The sequence below is a fragment of the Siphateles boraxobius genome, unplaced genomic scaffold, assembly GCF_051911475.1.
Source record: "Siphateles boraxobius isolate OS27281-9 unplaced genomic scaffold, OSU_SipBor_1 24, whole genome shotgun sequence".
NCBI lineage: Eukaryota > Metazoa > Chordata > Actinopteri > Cypriniformes > Leuciscidae > Siphateles > Siphateles boraxobius.
In genome coordinates this window covers 13060902-13077085 of record NW_027508855.1, presented here as the reverse complement: position 1 = coordinate 13077085, position 16184 = coordinate 13060902, and positions in this window count along the sequence as shown.

The following is a 16184-nucleotide window of genomic DNA, read 5'->3' as shown; positions in this document are numbered from 1 at the left end:
GTTCCCTATCAGGGAACTCGAGCTGCGTGACAACGCTTTGGGAACGCCCCTGCGTGAGTGCGTCATGAAGCACGTATGAAATCAGTCCAATGGCGAGATGGAACGTCATAGGCGGGTGACGTCATCGACCAGTAAACTATATAAGCACCCCAAAACACAAGCACGTCAGCTTCTGAGTCCTCAGCAAGCGCTCTGTGTGTGAATATATCAGTCTTTGTCTCAAAGTGTTTTTGTCTGTCCTTAGAAATTGCTAGGCAGGAGTTTTTCACATATAAAAAAAACTATAAAGAGACGATATACATATATATAATATGGCGAGCGAACAGCAGTTCAGAAAGTGTGTTCATCCCTGCCCACGTTATATCTCAGGTGGGGACACTCACGATCTGTGTGTTGTTTGTATGGGAGTGCAGCATGCCCAGTCAGCTCTCGAGGGAGCTGGTTGCGAGCATTGCGAGCGTATGTCAATGAAAACGCTCCGCTCCCGCCGAGCCCTCTTCGAGGAGAGTGGTTCGGTGCGCGCTCCCCGCGGTTCGGGCTTCAATCGTGGGGATCGCAAATGGATCTATCAGCGGGGATTGAGACGGGCTCTGCCTTATCTCAGCCTTTACCTGGTAGATCCAGTGCCTCAGATCCAGGTGTGGAAGCACGCGCTGCGGTTTCTTCCCCCCAGGCTGAGGCATCATCACTTCAATTATCCAGTTCTAAGGATCTGGATGTTGAAAGTATTGATACAGCAGAGATTGGGGACTCGTCACTTCAGTCTCCTGCTAGTGAGGAGCTTATGGAGGTGCTCGCTCGTGCTGTAGAAAAATTAAGCATCGAGTTGCCAGCTGATAGACAGGAATCTCGTTCAAAAAGTAAACTAGATGAAAGATTTCTGCCGTCTCGTGCTGCACCTCCACGCCGGTGTCTTCCACTCTTTCCTGACCTCCACACCGAGGTGTCGAGGTCATGGAAAAGACCAGTGCCATCCAGAATATTTAGCCAGCAAACATCTGTTTATTCAAATATTTCTGGGGCTAAGAATTATGGTGATGGGGCGATGCCTAAGGCTGAAGAAACGCTAGCGAACCATCTATCTCCAGATACGGCATCGTCATGTAAGACACCGGCATTGCCCACAAAGCCATTAAGAAATACCTTGGCTTTGGTGGGCAAAGCTTACTCGGCGGCAGGTCAAGCGGCAGCGTGCTTACATACTATGTCGATATTACAAGCATATCAAGCAGACCTATTAAAAGATATGAGTGAGGGGGATGAAATTAGTGCAGACGTAATTCGAGAATTATGTCAGGCAGCAGATCTATCTCTCCGTGCCACCAAGTAGACGGCCAAATCAGTGGGCCGTTCTATGGCAGCCATGGTGGCAACGGAGAGACACTTATGGTTGAATTTATCCAACATGAAAGAAAAGGAAAAATCTTTTCTCCCGGACGCCCCGCTTTCAACTGCTGGCCTCTTTGGTGACTCAGTGAATTCGGTCATCGAGAGGTTTCAGGAAGAGAAAAAGCAGGTGGCGGCGCTCCAGAAATTTCTCCCCCTCCGTGTTCATGTCTCCGGGGCTGCTGGGCGGGAGCAGTCCCGGCCGTCGAGTAGCTCCTCAGACCGGGCGCAACAGAAAAGGAGTGTCGCGTCTCGTGCTCCTCCCCAGCAAGACTGGGCCGAGGCGCGGCGCTCTCAGACGAGGTCTTCCAGGGGCAAGGCCGTTCTGAGGACGGTTATTGTCGCCAGGAAGGCTTCGTCGAAGAAGAAGCCCTGACGCCAGAAACGTCAGGGTACTGAGGGTGGTCCCCACCAAGAGAGAAAGGTGTTTGCCGCAGTACACAGCGGCCGTTCTGTCTCGGTGCCCTCAGGGGCCCGTTCTGCCAACCCCGCCTGCGTGCCGGGGCGTAGACGGTCCCAGCGAGCGCTTTCCCAAGGGACGCTCACCCGCTCTGAGGAGCGGTTTAGAGTGGTCAGACCAGTTGTTCCCTGCCGGTGCGCCGTTACAGGGCACTGTGTCTGCCACTCAAAATATTCCAGAGGCCAGTCTCGAGAGACTGGTACCCTTAGTAGAATTTTTGGCAGAGTGGAAAAGCCTTCCAAATGTATTTCATTGGGTCCTGCAGACTATCGAGAAGGGGTACGCGATTCAGTTCAGATCACATCCGCCTCGCTTCAGAGGGGTTCTGCCGACAGTGGTGGGCCCCGAGCAGGCTCTGGTTATGGAACAGTAGGGGAAAACTCTCCTGCTGAAGGAGGCTATAGAACGAGTTCTTCCTCCCAGCAGAGAGTTGGGTTATTACAGCCGATATTTCATTGTTCCAAAGAAGGATGGGGGGTTGCGTCCAATTTTAGATCTGCGCCTGTTAAATCGCTCGGTAGGGAAGCTCAAATTCAAAATGTTTACTCTCTAGCAGATCGTGTCACAGATCAGGTCCGAGGACTGGTTTGTCACGATAGATCTAAAGGACGCGTACTTCCACATTTCCATCCTTCCACAACACAGGAAGTTCCTGAGGTTCGCTTTTGGGGCCGAAGCGTACCAGTATCGGGTTCTTCCGTTCGGCCTAGCACTGTCTCCCCGAACTTTCACGAAATGTTTGGATGCAGCTCTGGCTCCGCTGCGACTCCAGGGCATCCGCATTTTAAACTATATCGACGATTGGTTGATTCTGGCTCAATCGGAGCATCAGGTGATTCGGCATCGAGATGTCGTTCTCGCCCATATCAAAAAGTTGGGGTTGAGGCTCAACGCAAAGAAGAGTGTGCTTTCTCCAGTACAGAAGACCACTTTTCTGGGCGTGGTTTGGGATTCGATGACGATGCAGGCACGTCTGTCTCCTGCTCGTATAGCTTCGATTTTCTTAGCCGTCAAACAGGCAAAGCTAGGCCAGTCACTCACTGTAAAAGAATATCAGAGGGTTCTGGGTCTGATGGCAGCAGCGTCCAACGTTATACCTTGCGGCCTGCTGTACATGAGACCACTGCAGTGGTGGCTCAGGACCAAGGGGTTCTCCCCGAGGGGAAACCCGCTCCGCAAGATCAGGGTCACGCGACGGTGTCTCCGTGCTCTGGCTATGTGGAAAACACCTTGGTTCCTGTCCCTAGGTCCTGTGTTGGGGGCTCCGTGTCGTCTTGTAACACTAACGACGGACGCCTCTCTCACAGGCTGGGGGGCGATCATGAGTGGTCGCTCGGCCCAGGGTCTGTGGCAGGACCATCATCTTCATTGGCACATAAATTGTCTAGAAATGATGGCGGTGTTTCAGGCTCTGAAACACTTCCTCCCAGACCTGAGAGGTCACCATGTTCTTGTCCGGTCAGACAACACATCGGTGGTCTCTTATATAAACCATCAGGGGGGTCTGCGTTTGCGTCCGTTATACAAGCTGGCTCGCCAGATCCTTCTATGGTCCCAGGGGAAGCTTCTTTCACTGAGGGCGATTTATATCCCCGGGTATTTGAATCAGGGGGCAGACATCCTGGGAGTGGAGACTCCACCCCGAGGTGGTGGAGCTCCTATGGAAACATTTCGGTCGTGCCGAGGTAGACCTATTTGCATCCAGGGAAACATCACACTGCCAACTGTGGTTTTCCCTAAGTCCTCCAGCCCCTCTGGGGTTGGACGCGATGGTACAGGAGTGGCCGAGGTCACGCCTGTACGCATTTCCCCCGATTGCTCTGCTCCCAGGAGTTCTGGAGAGGATTCGCCGGGACGGGGTCAGTCTACTGTATGTAGCCCCGCACTGGCCGATCCGAGTTTGGTTTGCGGACCTAATTTCTCTCCTCGACGGCTCTCCTCTGGAGATTCCGATGAGGAGGGACCTTCTCTCTCAGGCGAGCGGGTCGATACTTCACCCCCGCCCATATCTATGGAGGTTGTGGGCTTGGCCTCTGAGGGGGCCCAGCTCATAGAATTTGGTCTCTCGACTGAGGTCGTGGAGACCATCCTCCACTCCAGAGCTCCGGCCAATAGGAAATTATATGCCTTGAGGTGGAAAATGTTCACCTCTTGGTGTGGAGAACACCAGCTGGACCCAGTTAACTGCCCGGTGGGTGCAGTGCTGGAATTCCTTCAGGAGCGTTTCTCCACAGGGTTAACCCACTCCACACTGAAGGTGTATGCGGCGGCCTTATCTGCTTACCACATCCCTTTGAGTGGTGCTTCTCTCGGGAGACACCCACTTGTAACCCGTTTCCTTCGTGGCATTCTGAGGCTGAGGCCAGCAGTTTGCACGAGGGTGCCGACCTGGGACCTGGCGGTTGTTCTAGAAGGTCTCTCTCTAGCATCGTTCGAGCCCATTGAAGAAGTTTCGGAGCAATTCCTCACTCTTAAAAGTATCTGTCTTCTGGCTATATCTTCATTAAAAAGAATAGGAGATATCCAAGCTCTGTCGGTCTCTCCCTCGTGCTTGGAATTTGCACCAGGCATGATGAAGGCTTTCCTCCTCCCTAGGCCGGGATACGTTCCCAAGGTACCAACCAATGTGGCCAGGCCTGTTGTACTGCAGGCTTTCTGTCCTCCTCCATTTCTGACGTCGGACCAAGAGAAACTAAATCTGCTTTGCCCTGTTAGGGCCCAAGATGCGTATGTCCACAGTGCTGCCCTGTGGAGAAAGAGTGAACAGCTATTCGTTTGCTTTGGACCCCCTAAGAAGGGCTGTCCACCGCACACATTCGTGAAGTTTTATCATCTCGACTTCAGCTCCACTCCAGGGGCGCAGGTGCTTTCGTCCGAATGTGCGCTCTGACTTCACACGAAGGACACTTGCTTGTATGGCGACGTTGGTATTAGCGTTCCCAAAGCGTTGTCACGCAGCTCGAGTTCCCTGATAGGGAACGTCTCTGGTTACGTATGTAACCCTAGTTCCCTGAAGGGAACGAGACGCTGCGTGTCTATGCCATACTCCCAGCATGCCCGTGAGCACTTGCTTCAGTCTTATCAGAAGCTGACGCGCTTGTGTTTTGGGGTGCTTATATAGTTTCCTGGTCGATGACGTCACCCACTCACGTTCCGTCTCGCCATTGGACTGATTTAATACGTGCTTCATGACGCACTCACGCAGGGGCGTTCCCAAAGCGTTGTCACGCAGCGTCTCGTTCCCTTCAGGGAACTAGGGTTACATACGTAACCAGAGACGTTCATGCAGCAGATAAAGCAGTGCTGCATTTTAACAGCATAGAGGTATTTAAGGCCATACAATTCAATAGCTATGAATAGAACAACATACAGTACAGCGGGAGCAGAGAAGAATGAAACATGACTGATGTATAGCAGCCTAAGACATGTCATTATCAGGTAAAGTGCTGGTACTTAAAGTTATATTGCATGCGCTGAGGCTTGGAAATAAATGGTTTTGAACCTACTGACAAGTATTTTGGTGCTGCAGTAGAGCCACAATGGATCAAGAGAGTAGTTTGTGGGTATGAAAAAGTGATTATGGTCAAAATCCAGACAGCAAAGATACTGTCATCTGTGTAGTGACAGAAGCTGTTCATTGAAGTGTGCCATAACTTTGATGGCAAATGGATAGTCTATCTGTGCCTGCCAAAAGTTGTAGCTTCCATTTATCTCAAGAAATCTGTGAAATGTAGTTTAGTCATGACAACTCTCAGAGTGAAAAAATTTCAACCAGCATTTATTTGCATGGGGCATGAAATATACACAGGCTTGATTTTGCGGACGAGATCTGCTACGCTGCTGCTGCTGAGCAAATACAATAATTTTTTCAGCTTAGTCAAAATAACAAACAAAGGAAAGGCTGGTGTGAGAAATAATAGAACCTCCGTAGCGGAACTCTGCAGGTGGTGCTGGGGAGGAGGAGAGATGACAGAAGCTTTTATATTGCCCAGCATGCTGATCGCAGGTTAGGGTACGATATATAAGGCTACGTGGATTTGGAAGAACTTCTGATTGGCTGGTGCCGATGCATTGAAAGAACCAATCAGACTTCGTCTGAGTTTCATACCTGAACTATGTATTAGTTGTAGTTTGTACTGTTGCCTCATTGATATTGACCAGTCTGTGATTTAGAAAACAGTAAAATGGTAATATAATGGATTTAGTGTGGGGTCCTAATCAAATCAATTTGAGTATATATATCTATATCTATATCTATATATATATCTATATATCTATATATATATATATATATATATAGAGAGAGAGAGATAGAGCTAGATATAGATATATACATTCACACGATTGTTCAGAAGTTTTTATTCAGCAAGGATACATTAAATGTATCAAAAGGGACAGTAAAGACTTGTACAATGTTACAAAAAAATCTATTTAACATAAATTATGTTCCTTTGAACTTTCTATTAATCAAAGAATCCTGATTTTTTTAAACATGGTTTCTACAAAAATATTAAGCAGCACAACTGTTTTAAACATGGATAATAATATGAAATGTTTACTATGACACTGAAGACTGGAGTAATGATGCTGAAAAGTCAGCTTTGTCATCACAGGAATAAATTTCATTTTAACATACCGGTATGTTAGAATTAAAAAACATATTTTAAATTGTAAGAATATTTCACAATATTAGCTTACTATTTCTACTTTATTTCTTATCAAATAAATACAGCATTGGAGAGCATAAGACCCCAGACTTTTGAACAGTGTAATGTATAATACATAAATGAAGATACATATTTTTTTCCCATTAGAAATGATAATACTATTAATTTGAACATTTTCAGAAACTTTTTCCCACTTAGAAATGATAATACTATTAATTTGTACACTAAAAGTGTCATGGTATTACCATGACCGTCTCTGGTTACGTATGTAACCTTAGTTCCCTGAGAGGGAACGAAATGCTGCGTAGTTATGCTATGGGAACACCCCTGTGTGATTGCGTCATGAGCACGTGTATAATCAGTCCAATGGAAGAGTGAGACGTCATCGGCGGGTGATGTCATAGACCAGGAAACTATAAAGCACCCCTGAAAACAGACCGCGTTAGCTTCTGATAAGCCTGAAGCACGTCAATCAGGGCATGCAGGAAGTATGACAGGCAAACGCAGCGTTCCCTCTCCATGGACTAAGGTTACATACATAACCAGAGACGTTCCCTATCAAGGAAACTCCCACTGCGTAGTTACGCTGTGGGAACCCCATGCCCACTACGCCATAATGACAAGTGCCCGTTCTGTGTGAAGTCTTTGCGCACACTAAGAAGCAAGCAACCTAGCCCCAGGAGTGGAGAGGTCTAAGTCATAGAATTTGACAAATGTATGCGGCGAAGACCAGCCTGCCGCATCACAAACGTCGTGAAGGGAAACTCACGAAATTATAGCTGTAGAGGCAGCCATACTCCTCGTAGAATGTGCCTTGACAGCCAAAGGTGAAGGCTGTCCGACCGCTTCATAAGCAAGTGAGATACCCTCAACTACCCACTTGCTCATAATCTGTTTCGTTGCAGGGCAACCTTTCTTAGTTGGAGGGCAAAAAGCCTGCAGCACAATTGGGCCCACAACATTAGTAGGGACCTTAGGAATGTATCCCGGCCTAGGGTGTAGAAATGCTTTCACCATACCAGGTGCAAATTCCAGACATGAAGGAGCCACCGACAGAGCTTGCAAATCTCCAATTCTCTTGATAGAAGAAATAGCAAGTAGAAATAAAGTTTTTAGTGCAAGGAACTTCTCTGAAACCTCTTCAATAGGCTCGAAGGGAGCCAAGGCCAGACCCTCAAGTACAAAGGCCAAATCCCAAGCCGGTGCTCTAGAGTGCCACGAAGAAAACGAATAATAAGAGGATCTCTCCCAAGAGAAGTAGCCCCCAGAGGGGTGCGATAAGCAGATATAGCCGCTACGTACACCTTTAAGGTGGAAGGAGATAATTCAGCAGAGAAACGGTCTTGTAGGAAATCGAGCACTGTACCAACCGGGCTGTTAACAGGATTTTAAAAATGTTCTCCACACCATGTAGAGAACAATTTCCATCTCAATGCATATAGTTTTCTCGTGGAGGGAGCTCTGGATTGAATGATGGTCTCAACGACCTCAGTCGAGAGACCGGATTCTATGAGCTGGGCCCACTCAGAGGCCAAGCCCACAGTTTCCACAACTCTGGCTGAGGGTGAAATATCATGCCCCCTGCTTGGGACAGCAAGTCCCTCCTGACAGGGATCTCCATAGGAGAGCCGTCCAGAAGGGACACTTGGTCCGAGAACCACACTCAGGCCGGCCAGTGCGGGGCTACTAATAATAGATGAGCCCCTTCCTGGCGAACCTTCTCCAGAACTCCCGGGAGCATTGATACCGGGGGAAAAGCGTATAGGTGAAGCCTCGGCAGCCACCTGCACCATCGCGTCCAGTCCGAGAGGAGCTGGATATGTGAGGGAGAACCATAGCGGACAATGGGTTGTATTGGATGATGCGAAAAGATCGACCTGAGCTTGACCATAATTCTCCCATAGGAGCTCCACGACCTCGGGGTGAAGTCTCCACTCCCCGGGCCTCAGCCCCTGCCTTGACAGGATAGCTGCTCCCACATTCAGAAACCCTGGAATATATACTGCCCTGAGTGACAGTAATTTCCCCTGGGCCCATGGGAGGATCTGATGAACCAGTTTGCATAATAATCAAGACCTCAGACCCCCCTGATGGTTGACGTAAGAGACCACCGATGTGTTGTCCGTGCGGACAAGCACACGGTGGCCTCTCAGGTCTGGCAGGAATTATTTGAGAGCCCGAAATACCGCCATCATTTCTAGCCGATTTATATGCCAAGAAAGCTGATGGTCCTGCCAGGGACCATGACCAGCCCCCAGCCTGTGAGGGAAGCATCTGTCGATAGCGTTACGCGTCAAAAAGAAGCCCCCAACACTGGGCACTGCGCGAGGAACCAAGGTGTCTTCCACATGACCATGCATCGCGTGCTGGAGACAATCGTGCTTGCATTGTTGTCAAATCCCTCACCGCCCCTAGAAAAGTGGTCCTCTGAGCTGGGAGGACCACACTCTTCTTGGCGTTTAGCCGGAACCCCAACCTCTTTATGTGAGACAGAACGACATCTTGATGCCGAACTGCCATCTGCTCGAATTGAGCTAGGATCAACCAGTCGTCTATATAATTTAATACGCGAATGCCCTGGAGTCTCAGAGGAGCCAGCACTGCATCCACGCATTTTGTAAAGGTGCGGGGTGATAAACCTAGGCTGAACGGAAGGACCCAATTTTGATATGCTTCTCCCCCGAAAGCAAACCTCAGGAACTTCCTGTGATGAGGATGTATAGATACATGGAAGTAAGCGTCCTTACTTTAGAAGTAAGTCTATTGTGACAAACCAGTCCTTGGACTGAATCTGTGATACAATCTGTTTGAGTGTAAGCATCTTGAACTTGAGTTTCTGAACTCTGCTGTTTAAATGACACAGATCTAGAATAGGATGCAACCCCCCATCCTTTTTTGGAACGATTAAGTAACGGCTGTAAAACTCCGACTCTCTGCTGGGAAGAGAAACCCTTTCTATAGCCACTTTTTGCAGAGGCGTCAGTACTTCTTGCTCCATAACCAGAGCCTGCTCTGGGTCCACCACTGTGGGAAGAACCCCTTGAAATCTGGGAGGACGAGAACCAAACTGAATTCTGTAACCCTTTTCTATTATATGGAGGACCCACTGAGAAATATTTGGCAGTAGTTTCCACGCTGCCAGATATTCTACTAAGGGGACCAGTCTCTCGAGACTGGCCTCTGGATTTGGTTGAACAGTCACTTCGGTGCCCTGAAGTGGTGAACCGGCAGGGAACAACCGAACTGACCGTTCTACGACCCTCCTCTGTTTTTGATGCACTCTGTGCTGTGAGGAGCTTGTACCGGACGAGACTGCTCAGATTTAATAATCGTTTTCCGCCCAGCAGTCTCGGGGACATCGAAACGTCGAGGAAGAAACTTCTGGAATGCAGCAGATTACTTTTTTGTCTCTTGAAACCTATCGACGACACAATTGATAGTGTCGCCGAACAGACTTGAAGGCGAAAGCGGGGCGTCCAGAAGAACAGACCTATCTTTATCTTTTAAATCGGACAAATTTAACCAAAGATGACGCTCCTTGGCCACCAGGGCTGCCATAGACCGGCCCCACTGATTTGGCCGTCTCCTTGGTGGCCCGGAGAGACAGGTCTGTTGTGCGACGCAATTCTCGAATTGAGTCCATGCTGACTTCCTCACGTTCATCGATATCCTTCAGCAGATCATCTTGGTATGCCTGCAGTATAGACATAGTGTGCAGGCATGACGCAGCCTGACCTGCTGCCGAATACACTTTACCCACTAGCGTAGAAGTAGATATTAAAGGCTTGGTGGGTAACGTCAGGGTTTTAATGATGATGCTGACTCGGGGGAGAGATAGCTCGCAAGTGTCTCTTCCGCCCGAGGCACCGTCAAATAACCATAATCAGAAATACCCAAAACATTACTATAGCTAGATATTTGCGGGTTAAACACTCTGAGTGATGCCGGTTTATTCCACGATCTCGATACCTCAGTGTTGAGATCGGGAAAAACGGGAGTCCCAGACCTGGAGGCTGTGTTCTAGATGGTAGAAATCTTTCATCTAGTAAACTCTTTTTAATAACAGAATCATCGGCTGGCCAATCAATATTTAATTTCGCTACAGCATGAAATAAAACCTCCATAAGTTCCTCATCAGCTGGCGAAGACTCATAATCCCCTGAAACAATACTAGCAACATCCAATTCCTCGGAACTGGATAGCTGCAGCATTGGTGCCTCAACCTGAGGAGGAGAAACCGCAGAGCGTGCTCCTTCTTGGGCAGAGGCACTGGATCCAGCAGGTAAGGGCTGAGATAGGGCGGGTCCTGTCTCAAACCCCGCTGTTAGATCCATCTGCGAACCCCAAGATGTGCGCCGCCACTGTGCCGGGACCCACAGCTCGGGGAGCGCGAACCAAACCATCCTCCTCAAAGAACGCCCGCCGAGACCAGAGCGTCCTCACAGACAGCTTCTCGCAATGCTCACAGTTTCCTAGAGAACTGACTGGGCATGCTCCACTCCCAAACAAGCAACACAAAGCTGATGTATGTCCCCACCCGTGATGAAACGAGGGCAGGGAACAACACAACGCTTGAATTCTTGTTTCGGCATTATATATATATATATATATATATATATATATATATATATTGTGTTCCCACAGCGTAACTATGCAGCGGGAGTTCCCTTGATAGGGAAATATCACTTTATCATGAAGTGTCTGTCTCATCTGTATTTCTTTTTTTTATTTTAAGGTGGCAGTTTAAAAAAAAATCAGACACGTTTGTGAAATTTCGAACTGATCTATTACTCCAGTTGTTAAATTGGAGTAGTTGAGCAGAAAGTATATTCATGGATCAAGGTGGAGTCTTTTTCTTAATGTTTCTGCACTCTTAAAAATGAAGGTTTCAAAAGGTTTTTTTTTTTTTTGGTCATAGAAGAACCATTTTGGGTGCCCTATAATCACAAATTAGAAACCTTTATTTTTAAGAGTGTTTATCTCAAAATCATTATGTTTATATCATTATGTTGCATTTTGGGACTAGAAAGGAGTACGAAGTTACTAGATTCAGTTCAGTCTTACCACTATGAACTACTCAATACAAGCCAATTTTGTTTGGTACAACATAGATAAAAGCGTTCTGTAAGAAAATGTACACCATGTTTAAAAAATAGAGGTTTGACAAAAACGTTTTTTTTCCCCATGATGCCATAGAAGAACCATCTTTGTTTCCACAAACAAAACTTTCAGTGAACAGTTCTTAAAATCACATTTTTTTTCCTTACAGTGAAGAACATTTCCACTTTTCCAGAATTTTTTGTGGAATGAAAATGATTATTAGATTGTATTACATGCACAAACCTAACAGAATAGGAAAATTTTGCACACTAATAAGTGTGGATCTAATAAGGTATAAATGTGTTCCTTTTGAAAAGGTACTGCCCCAGTGACAGCTTTTGTACCTTTTTTTCTGATAGTGCATAGTGACAAACAGGTGTTTAGAAAAGTAGCCCAGGGAGGTCTTAATCCTTGTGGAACCCATAAGCATTCAGGAATATAAATTAATTCAGCTCATCAAGGTAATTTAACAAATTAAAAGAAACCTTCTCGTGAAAAATGTTGTCTCAGCCTAAAATGAATAAAATAATATGTTCTCATAGTCACTTGCCTTTGTTTGACATGGCACATTATCCTGGCTGTCTGGTAATTGTGTTCAGATCTGAACTGTTTTAAGACCTGTTTGTAAGGAAAAGCTGTGTTTGAAGACAGCTAAAGCACGTCATGCACATCTTTGTGCTCAAACACAATGTGAAAAGCCAGCCAGATGGTGCCAACTTGAGATCTGAAAGCAGAATGCGTTTAGGGAACGCTGAAAGTTTTTTCAAACTGATTTGAAAGGATGAGTCTGTGAAAACAGGTGTCAGCTTTTGTGCATGCGTTTGCCATCATCAGTGCATCATGTGATGTGAACTATGCCACATATTCAGAAAGATACAGCATAAATGTTCCTTGTTTCCTGAGAACTTTGTTTTTTCCCCCCAGCATTATGTTACACATAACTGCAGTGCAGTTTTACATCTGTTGTATCTAAATGACTGCTTGTAATGAATCTATCTCGCTTGTAACGAGTGTTTGGTCAAACAAAGCCGATCATAATCCTATAGACTGACTGCTTGTTATTAAAGTTACAGGGCCAGGGAAACACACTTGCATGAAGTACTTCCTGCTAACTTTTATGTTAACAGGATGTGGGCAAAGTTGAGAAGGATTTTTTTTATCATGTTGTAGTCATGTTGTATTATATGTCACATCTGATCACATGAAAAAGTGCTTTCTACCTCGTTATATTTATATATGGAATTATAAAATTGTGAAAAAGTTTATGAGCCTTGAGTATTTTTTTTTTCTGTTATGTCTGCGTGTCACTGTCTTGGTAAACATGACAGCATGTTTTTTATTGCATTTATGGTGAACTGTCATTACACACTGTGTACACATTCATTCACACACACCCTTGGGTCTGAGCTGTCTTTGCTGTGAACTAGATTGCCACCGTAAAACCAACAAGAAACAAACATCTCAATTGTTTCTGACGGCATTAACTCTTGGATAAGTGAGACGCTTGCTCTCTCTGTGGATTCCGCTGGCTGAATGACCGCCTGGAAGAGATCTCAAAAGAAACATCCCATTCGGTTACTAATTCATGAGTTGAGAGGTTTTAAGTCTAATAACAAAGCTGGGAGGAACAGAGGGCTTTTGGGAGCCTGGAAAAAAACCCAGCCTCTTAGAAGACTGTGACCCAAAAAGGCATTTTATTTTTCTCTCAGCTTCCAGGGGAATATTTTATTCAGAGGTTGTGTGGCAGATGTGCTCCCTATTCAGCTGTTCTGATGTGCACTTAGACAGGAGGAGTGGATGATGTATACAGGGAGTAAAGCAATCAGAAAGACAATGCATGTTTGTGTTGAGTTGCACATCCTCTATAACTCTACCTGCAGAGGGCAAACCTCAGCACACTTCAGCTGCTCTATTATTAGAGATTAGGTGTTATTAGAGGGGCTTACCAAGGCAAGCATCACTACCTTTAAATCTCATTCTTATTCTGGACGGATTTGAACAAACTTTTAACTCCAAGTATTAAACTTTTGGATTGCGATGCAGACATGAATGATAGCACAAATCATGCGGCTTGTGAGGAGGTCTGCTATTACTTTGATAAGTGATTCGATTTTTGGCTATAGGAGATATGTCAGAAAAAAAAAATTCCCCAAGGACCCAAGCTATAGCTATATCAGGGATAGGAATATAATAATAATAATAATAATAATAATAATAATAATAATAATAATAATAATAATAATTGTAATAATAATTTGTTACATTTATATAGCGGAATCTCCTCAACCACCACCAATGTGCAGCATTTCGTGAGCTTAGAATTATACAGTTCTATCTCAGTTTAGGGTAGTTCTGATAAATTGAGCATCAAAGTTTTTACATCCCTGCTTTTTTGTGAGATGGAACCTTTTTATTTTATTACTAACTACTAACAATTTTTTTTTTTTTTTTTACAAAAATAACACCACACAGGCATTAATAAACACCCAATGGATAAGATTATGTCAAAAACTCAATTTCGACCAAAAGTGGAGATAGAACCATATAATTCTAAGCTCAAGATTTCATTCATTTCATTTCATTTATTATACAGGGAAATTTAAGAAAAACAATTTAGTTACAGTAAACGGGCCTGACTCAGTTTAAAAACTGGTTTACAGCAGGTTCCTGTTCTGCAGCAACATAGAACAATGAACACAATTTCAACACATTTATACAGGACATTATTATTGACTAGACAGATACAAACAAGTAAAACACTAAATAAGGAAAAACAAGATTAAAAACAGTACATGAACAATCAGTGTGTTCAAGTATGACTATTAAGAAGAAACAGTTTATATGACTTTTTGAAATATGTGAAGGACGATAATGTTCGAATGTGATGGGGAATTCCAGATTTTAGTGTAAATATAGAAAAACGACTTCTGACCATACAGTAGTTATTTTTGTACTGGAATGAGTGCCTGTGAGACTGACTTAGTGAAGCGTAGTGGTCTCATATTGTGTGTCGGAGGAAGCATCCACCTGGATGATGCGACGGCAGCCATATTGCGCCAGAACGCCCACCACACACCAGCTTATTGGTGGAGAGGAGACAGAATGATGAAGCCAATCAGTATATGTGGGGATGATTAAGAGGCCATGATCGACAAAGGCCAATGGGCAAATTTGGCCAGGATGCCGGGGTTAAACCCCTACTCTTTTTCCGAAAGACATCCTGGGATTTTTAATGACCACAGAGAGTCAGGACCTCGGTTAAACGTCTCATCCGAAGGACGGTGCTGTTTAACAGTATAGTGTCCCCATCACTATATTGGGGTGTTAGGACCCACACAGACCACAGGGTTGCCCCCCCTACTGGCCTCATAATAAGTTTTGCACAAACAAAACGAAATGCTATATGTGCACATCCCCAAAAAAACTTTAATCTGAATCCTACTCAGAGTAGGTATATTACACTCCTGAGCAGGTGTGGACAACAAACAAGACAGCAATTAATCAATTAAGACACATAGGACACTCCGAAAAACAAATTGAACGATGAGAACCCACTGTATTTTAAAACAACGAACAATAAAAAGGAAAACACACATTATACAAAACAATAAACTACAAATTAAGTCCCTTTCAGTCTTAAAGTTTGTAATGTATATAAATATAAAAAAGGCTATTTTGTCAAATCAATTTGTGCCACTGTGATTACATGAAAAACACATTTTAAAAATGGAGAGTCGCACGAGAAGCAATATGTGACCCTGGATCACAAAACCAGTCTTAAGTAGCACAGGTATATTTGTGGGAATAGCCAACAATACATTGTATGGGTCAAAATTATCAATTTTTCTTTTATGCCAAAAATCATTAGGAAATTAAGTAAAGTTCATGTTCCATGAAGATATTTTGTAAATTTATATACCGTAAATGTATAAAACATTTATTTGTGTGAGTGAATGCAGGACAATCGCAAACATAAATGGACAACTTTAAAGGCGATTTTCTCAATGTTTTGATTTTTTTGCACCCTCAGATTCCAGATTTTCAAATAGTTGTATCTCGGCCAAATATTTTCCTATCCTAACAAACCATACATCAATGGAAAGCAATCAATTATTTATTCAGCTTTCATGTGATGTATAAATCTCAATAAGAAAAAAAATGACCCATATGACTGGTTTTGTCATCCAGGGTCACATATGCATGTGAATTATCAAAATAAACCATTCACTATCCATTTTAATCTTGAGAAACATATTTTGTCCTCTTTATGATATATTGAACAAAATACCAAGAAAGGGGACTAGGGAGTGATTGACATCAAACATTTTTTTTTTACATTATTATTATTATATATTTTTTTGGTATTGTACTGTATGTGTTTTGTCTTTTCTTATTTTTATATAGTGTAATACTGTATGTTCCCATTGTTGTAGAGTCCATATGTGTCTTCAGTGGTTAATTATAGAATGAGTTTTGCAAACACTGCTCACAATTCTTTAGAAAATGTAAAAACAAATCTAGTTCTGTATATCTGTCACAGTGTGGGTGCTATAAATCAGCTCATGACAAAT